This window comes from Alligator sinensis, unplaced genomic scaffold, assembly GCF_000455745.1.
Source record: "Alligator sinensis unplaced genomic scaffold, ASM45574v1 scaffold1303_1, whole genome shotgun sequence".
Lineage (NCBI taxonomy): Eukaryota > Metazoa > Chordata > Crocodylia > Alligatoridae > Alligator > Alligator sinensis.
Genome location: NW_005842753.1, coordinates 391,605 through 398,759, shown reverse-complemented (window position 1 = coordinate 398,759; position 7,155 = coordinate 391,605). Strand labels below are relative to the sequence as shown.

Below are 7,155 nucleotides of genomic sequence, written 5' to 3'. Positions count from 1 at the left end.
TCGCGGGGCCTGTGACAGCAACAGCCCCGGGGGGTCGGGGGTCCTTACCCTGACAGCGGGGAGCACTGCTTCCCTCGCTGATCCTGGAGGACGCCTCCGGGGGCTGGCGCAGGGGCAGGTGGAGTGGGGAGCGCACCTCGAGTGGGGACCGAGGGGCAGATCCTCCCAGCCCCACCTCTTCTCGGCCCTTTCGTGCCAGGCTGGAGAGTGCGGGGCCCAGTAGGAAGGGACTCCAGAAATGTGATTTCCCCAACACTTCTCTCCAGCCCAGATGTGCTCATTTCTCCCCTGCCCCCCAGCCTCAGCAGGGGGAGCTTGGCAGGCCGGTTGGGGGCTGCCCCTGGGGCGAGGGGGCTGCAGGGCCCTAGGGAAGGGGCTGGGAAGTGGGGCTGGGAAAGGCTCCTCTCCACTGGGCAGGGGTGACGGGAGCCTCCAGCGCATGGAGAGTGCCCCGTGTTTCCTCCGCTGCGCAGAGCCCCGGGGGAGCCGTTCCCCGAGGGCCTGGCTGGCTCGGCAGGGAGCAGGCCGCACGTCTCGTCCCCTGCCTGGCACGGGTCTGTCTCCTCCAGTGTGGCTCTTGCAGGGCCAGTGACACTGCGGTCTCCTGCTCCCCTGCCTCAGCTTGCGCCCTGCTCCGGGACCACAGGTTCCCACCCCAAGCTCACGCTTGCACTTGTGCAGCCCTGGTGTGGCTAGAGCCCACCCCGATGGGCGAGTCCCCCACAGCCCTTGGGCAGAGCCATGCCCCAGACTTGTCCCCACAGCAGGGATGGGGGTTGGGGCACCACCGCGAGGGGCAGGCCCTGACCCCAGTGCTGCAGGAGGGTCTCCAGGCCCCTCCGTGACCTCCAGTCCAGATGACTGTTCTGCCCTGGCTGAGCCCTTTTGGGCATGCAGTGCTGGTCAGATCCAGCAACCCACACCCTGGGCTGTCTGCAGCCTGGACCTGGGGCATGTGCATGCCCTGTTTCACCGCCAGCAGCAGCAGCCAGCGTCCCTGCTGGGTGGGCTCATCTCCAGTGTCACTGTTCCCTGTAGGAAGGTGGGAGCCAGAAGTAGGGATCTGCTTCCACCAGCTGTTTGTGCGGGTGGGGCTGTGCAGGGCAGGGAGAGGGGCTGCAGCCAGGTCTGCTGTGCCCTGACTGATGGGGCACAGCGGGGGCTGGGGGGCAGGACCAGCCTGTGTTGCACCATTGCTGGTGTGTGGACTGTGGCTGGGGAATGAGGTAGGTGAGAAGGGGCAGAGGCAGCAGTGGGGAAGCACCACACAGTGGCACCCCCAAGGGCACTGGCTGCTGGGACACCCACATCTCCAGCTCAGTGTGATCGGATCCCTGCCCCTAGACCAGGCCCCAGAGACCTCCAGTCATGGGCTCAAGCAGAGCCGTTCCCTGTCATCAGCGAGAGCGGCAGCCATGCTGCCCTCCAGGCTCCTACCTGCTGCACCTGCCCAGCCAGCCCCCGCTGTCCACCTTCCCCTGCCCATCAGCCAGCCCCTCACAGGGCCTGCCGCTCCCTCCATGGAGCTGTGTGCGGCTGGCTCTGCTCCTGCTGGGAGCCTCTTGGTGCCCCCACTTCACTCCCCTGCCACACTCAGCCTCGCAGAGTTGGAGGGGCTCAGGCCGTGCTTCCTGCCCTGCCTCGTTGGTAGAGCCCTGTGGGGATCTCAGCCTGGTCTGTCTCTTGGCAAGGCCTGTGGGGCAGGGACCGGGCTGGAGCAGTAAGACCATGTCCAGAGCAGCCTCCTTCCTGGGGAGGAGGACACAGAAAAGCCCCTGTGACAAGCAGGAGGGTCCCTGCTTCCAGCCGCCCTGGAGTAGTGACACAGGAGCGCGGCTCGCGCCAGGGCAGGCGGCTTGTCCTACCGTCCCTCTAGGAAGCGCCCCCTGGCAGGGGCCACTCCAAAGAGACTCCAGGGGCAGGTCAGGGCTGGGAGCACTGGCTGCCCCACTTCTTCCACCAGAGTCTTGCTGGAGCAGGAGCTGCCTTGGGCTGTGCATGCCCAGCCCCCACCACAGGGCTTCCCCTTCAGCCACTTCCCAGGGGGTTTCCCATCCCTCGGCTGGGTCTGAGTGCAGGGTTGGGCAGAGCCTGGATGTGGTGGGCACTGCCCTCTCTATAGCCTGGGCCATAGTCCCCTCCCAAGGGACTGGCCAGGGCCTCGGTGCTGGGCTTGGAGATAGCCCGGCCCTGGGGGCTGGACCTCCTCTTCAGTTGGTACCCCGAGCTCCAGTGTGAGCTCCCTCCGCCACACCAGCAACAGGAGCCAGTGCCTAGGGCAGGGAGAGGAAGGACAGCAGGGAGGGGTGCAGGGCCCAGCCCATGGCCTCCAAGCTGCCTCCCTTCCTTCCAGCCCACAGCCTTGCAGGGGAAGCAGATACCCCTGTGAAGGCACTGGCACCCAGGAGAGCTGGGCCAAGCTCTCCATGGAGCTTGTTAGGGCTCATTTCCCAGCCCTGCACATCCTGGAGAAGGAGGCACGAATTGGGAGCTGCAGGAAGCCTTTGTGCCTGCCAGGGCAGAGGGATGTTTCTGGGAGTAGGGGCCCAGGAGCAGGGAGAGCAGACACCTGCTGCCATGCTCTGTGACTGCGAGGGTGGGCTTCAGTTCTGCTAGGATCCAGCTCGGTGAACAGTGCTGCATAGGGTCAGCTCCCCCAGGACCAGCCCGCAGCTCCTTTTCCTCGCTGTGACCTGCAGTGGTGGTGGAGGGGACAGGAGAGCCCAGAGCTGGGCCATGTCACAGGGCCCAGCCTGAAATGTGTTCCCTTCCCTTGCTGGGATTGGGGCATCAGGAGGACACGGCTGCATGACCAGGGGCAGACGCTGTGCCAATGCCACCCTCTGTGAGGTCTGCCACAGACCTCCCGGGATCCTTGGGGCTGTGTAGCAACACTGAGAAGTCCCACCATGTACCCTTGCCCTGTCCAGGCAGCACGGACCTGGATGGATGCTCCGAGGGGCTGTCCCCACTCTCCTGCAGGACATGCTTTAGTTGGGGCCTGGCTCAGAGGTCTTCCTGATGGCACCTGTGCTCCCAGTACCATCCTGGTTCTCTCTGGTATGCAACAGGAGCCAGGGCCTGCAGGGAGCTGCCTGTTAGTGCCTGTGGGCTGTGTCCGGAAGGCAGGGGCAAGGCTAGTGTGACCTTCCCCTCTGCCACTCCCAGCTCACGGCCCCTTTGTCCAGCAGGGGGTTATTTGGGAACCGATGGATGAAGCATGGTTATAGCTGGGAGTTGAAACTGAGTCCTGCTACGCTAGTCTTTCTGAGGAGCTTAAGCTGGAAATACAGTGGCAAGACTGACTGACTGCGGGCACGGTCCCCAGCGGGTTGCCTGGCGGAAGGGGAAGTGCAGGCTTAAAAAAGATGGTAATGTCCAGGGCAAAAAGGGGTGGCCCAGTTCTCCTAGAGCAAGGATGAGCTCATCAGAGGTTCCCTTGGAAAGGGGCAGAAACCAGGGGTGAACTTACCTTGCTGGCTTGGAGATGCGGGCAGGCATTCAAGTGATCAAGCCTGGGGAAGCAGCAAAAAGAAAAATCCTGTAATGTACGCTGGGATGCTGCGGCCTGGGGACTCTGTGACCTGCAAGAGACAGAAAAGGTGGTCCTCCTGGGCAGATGGACTGTGAGTAAGGAGTGAAGCTCCAGAGGGGAGAACACCCCCTTAACGGAGACCACTCTTGTCTTTTACCTGGGAGTTTCAAACCCCGACGCGGGTGAGAGAACAGCCTAAGAACTCAACAGGGCTGCACGGGAACTCAAATCGCCGCTACCGTCAGCTTGAAAAAGCAGGTTTTGAGCCATGTAGGGGCAAGAACCAAGCCTACAGCCCTACGACGGGGGTATCCGCAGAGGTTACAGAGACCGGTGGGATTGATGGCAGACTGGCAGGGTGCTGCCTTTGCTTTTGCATGATATAACATGGTCGGGAAACAGAGGGACCGCTGATGCTGTGAAATGTAAGATGGGACAGTCGATTGAGACTGCCTGAGAGGGGAAGCTGGCTGAGAATACCCCTTCATTCCCTTGAGGCAATATCCATCTGATTTCTTTAGTGGATGAAGATCTGGGTAGTGATGCAAGGATTGAGAACTTATAACCCAACCTGGATATCTGACTGATGTTTTAAGTGGAAGGAGTGAGGGACTGTGATGCTTTGTTAGTGGTGTACAACCAATGTTCCCTTTAAGGAGTAGCGGTCTGTGAGCACACCGCTTCAGTCCAGCCTCCCCCTTTCGGCACTGTCCGCCAGTAAGAGTCCTACAATAAGTGTCCAGGTGGGAGCAGGCAAGGTTTGGCCACCACCCTTCTCCATGCGAACTGCTGCCCAGAGGAGCGTAGTGGAGTGCTGTGGGGCAGCCATGGGCCGGACACAATCAATTGATAGAACTGAAAGGGAGTCACCGGGGCCGGCACGGGACACTTACCGAAGGTAAGCTCCTCACTCCTCATGCGGGGCAGGCAGCGGCTCTTCCCTAAGGTGAGTCATGGCTGGGCTGGGGGCTGGGCCTGGGGGCTGGCCCAGGCTCTTCCGGCTCCGGGGATCTGCTCCACTCCCCAGCCTCCTCGCTCCCCAAGGGAATGTGGGGGTGCGGAGCAGTTCCCCTTGCCAGCCCCCGTCCCTGCCCCCGCCTCAAGGAGAGCCACTGCCTGCCCTGCATGAGGAATGAGGAGCTTGCCTTCGCTAAGTGTCCCACACCGGCCCCAGTGCCTCTGCTGCACTCCGCACCCAGCTCCTCCATGGGCGGATGCGCAGCATTAAAAAGTTGGTGTGCAGCAAGACTTTTAATCGTGCACTACTGCGCATGCATACAGCTTGGAGGGAACCTTGCCCACGACAGTAAGATCCATTGGTGGAGATGGACACGGTGTAGGTGCAGGTTGGACCTATGAATTTACAGCCAGCTACAGGGTCCCAATTGAGGCAGCCTCCCGCATATTTTCCATATTATTACATTTTTTTTGATTGAGGCACAACAGGAGAGAGCCGGGCAGGCTGCCTTGAACCCGGGCGGATTTTGCCCTTGTTACGTTGTCCAGCTCCGGCCAGGCAAAGTGCTGTGGGCCCACTGACCCAGCCAGTGGGACAGGTGCTTGGTCCAACCCACACGGGACTTTGGGGGCCCTGACCAGCAGGGTCAGCAGAAAAGATGTTCCCAGTGACTGCAGAGGAAGAGATCTGGAGCTGGAGGAATGGGTCTGGAGTGACCGCCACATGGCAGCTGCCTTCCCTGATGTGAGGGCAACTCTGCACCAGGGCAGGCTGGGATGGATCAGTGTTCAGGGACCAGCTCTTCTAGCAGCACCTCATCCCCACCTGCAGGCTCTGCAGGCTGCCCAGGATCTGCCCTGTCCCTTCCAGACTGACCCCTTCAACTAGGGGCCCTTGGACAGTGGGCCATGCAGCCAGCCCAACTCCCCCGTTTCCTACCCAGCTGGGTGAAGGATGTGCACCAGGAAGGAGACAAGGCATGGGATCGCTCTTCCTGCTGGAGAAGAAACCTGGGGGCAGCAGGGAGGTCTCAGGAGACAGCTACAGGCACCTGGGATCAGCAGGGGAGATGTCCTGTCCTGCAGCCTTGGAAAGTGCAACTCGCAGGGCGCCTCTGTGGTCCTGCTGCAGGTCTCTTCCCCTCCCCTGTACAAGATGGCCAGGGATATGGCAACTGCCTTGCCCTCATGGACTCTCCAGGGTGTTCCCAGGGCTGCTGGCCATATGGGGAGAAGCGTCCTCCTCTGTCTGACTGTTCCACTTAGAAACCAAATTTCTAACCTAGTGATTTATGAATTGACACAATGTTCGGTTAATGAATAGCAGAAAAGCTTGCTTTAATAACTACCAACAAGTTACAAAACTAAATGACAGAAAAGACTCTTTCCAAATATAAAATAAGCTATTGGTCCTTAGTATTATCTTAGCTGCACAGAGATCTTTACCCAATGCAGGCAGGAAGCAGTTCTTGTACAGCCTCAAAGCGTGGGTCCTTCACTTGTTGGCTGGGTGGCATGATGACTTCTGGTCTGGACTGCACACACCTTGCTGGCAGTTCTGTCTTGCTTTTTGTACTGTTTTAATTGTATAGCTTCAAAGCCCGCATCCTTGGTAGTTGGTTAATTACAGTCTGAACAAGGCAGGCAAGGCCAGAATTAACGTATTACAATTATACCTTGTTTGCATTTGTGAAATGTGCAAGCTTTTGATGCAATAGGTGTGAGTTTCAGGAGAAAACGCACTGATTTAGCACAATAAACATTTAGAGACTGACTGCCTATTCTGAGGAATATACCTTATTAATAAATGCAGATGTGAGGTGGTGAGGATCAAAGGCCACTGGGGACAATAAGTGCGAGATGGGTTAGATGCAGTCCTGTAGACTGATTTAGCATAAACTTTAGACGGATATGGGAAGTTTGCTTTGGTAAATAGGGAGGAAAGGGGGGATGTGTTTAACCAGGATGTATTTGCAGTCATGTTTTCAGTGCACCTTGGCTTTTCATGTCTCTTACAGGCTTTGTGTTCAAGTGGATGTTTTAGTTCTTTTGCTTTCCTTAGTGACGCAGCTCAGTTGAGATGGAGATGGAGTCTGTAGGTTTCTCCTACAGAAAGCTGCTTGAGTTTTCTGGCTTCCTCTGAGTCTTGTTACATTTATGCAGTGAGTGTGTTAGGTCTCTGCCAGTACTTCTAACCATCATTTCTCAGGTGTGGTAGGAGGCTGAGGGCTGTTATTATGGGTCTCATTAGCGTACTAGACAAGTGCCCATCAAGAATGATGGCGGGCAGGGACGGAGCACCGCTACCCACCACCCCGCGCCTCCGCTGCCTCCCGGGAATGGGGGTCGGGGGAAGCTTGCACACCGTGACCACCACTCACTGTCTGGCGCTGCTGCTGCTCCACATCTGGCCATACGCAACTTCCACCCCACCACTCCATGTTTAGCCCCATACCCAGAGGTGGATTAATGTGTACCGGAGCCCTGGGCAAACAAAATTGGAGGTTGCCTTCCCCCCACAGGAGCTGGGCTGCAATGGGGGGGGCCTTCTTCGCCTGGTAATGGTGTGGGAGGCTGGGGGATCTCTGCTGGGGTGGGGGGTGCATGCCACATCTTCTCCCTGCCCCCTCTCCTGCTATGGCACGTGCACACCCCACCCACCC

At 58.9% G+C, this 7,155-nt stretch overlaps 2 protein-coding genes across 2 annotated transcripts in view; one reads left to right on the top strand and one right to left on the bottom strand.

Annotated features, from left to right (window-relative positions):
• The window catches only part of LOC102381926 (H-2 class II histocompatibility antigen, E-S beta chain), a 603,463-nt gene that overhangs the window by 350,590 nt on the left and 245,718 nt on the right, over positions 1-7,155 (bottom strand). The gene's annotated exons all lie outside the window — the stretch shown is intronic.
• The window catches only part of LOC102380209 (class I histocompatibility antigen, F10 alpha chain), a 26,017-nt gene that overhangs the window by 7,112 nt on the left and 11,750 nt on the right, over positions 1-7,155 (top strand). The gene's annotated exons all lie outside the window — the stretch shown is intronic.